At 38.2% G+C, this 241-nt stretch overlaps 1 protein-coding gene across 1 annotated transcript in view; it reads left to right on the top strand.

Moving 5' to 3' along the window:
• The window catches only part of LOC107553872 (plexin-C1-like), an 8,779-nt gene that overhangs the window by 764 nt on the left and 7,774 nt on the right, over window positions 1-241 (top strand). The gene's annotated exons all lie outside the window — the stretch shown is intronic.

The raw sequence follows: 241 nt of genomic DNA, 5'->3' as shown, positions 1-241 counted from the left end.
AGTATTGAGTGTGTGTGTGTGTGTGTATATGAGTATTGAGTGTGTATATGTCTGTATGAGTATTGAGTGTGTATATGTGTGTGTATGAGTATTGAGTGTGTGTGTGTATATGTGTGTATGAGTATTGAGTGTGTGTGTGTATATGTGTGTATGGGTATTGAGTGTGTGTATGAGTATTGAGTGTGTGTATGAGTATTGAGTGTGTGTATGAGTATTGGGTGGGTGTGTGTGTGTGTATGTG

The sequence above is a fragment of the Sinocyclocheilus grahami genome, unplaced genomic scaffold (assembly GCF_001515645.1).
Source record: "Sinocyclocheilus grahami isolate Dianchi unplaced genomic scaffold, SAMN03320097.WGS_v1.1 scaffold484.1, whole genome shotgun sequence".
Classification (NCBI taxonomy): Eukaryota; Metazoa; Chordata; class Actinopteri; order Cypriniformes; family Cyprinidae; genus Sinocyclocheilus; species Sinocyclocheilus grahami.
The sequence above is the reverse complement of the archived record's forward strand: the minus strand, read 5'-3'. Positions and strand labels throughout refer to the sequence as shown.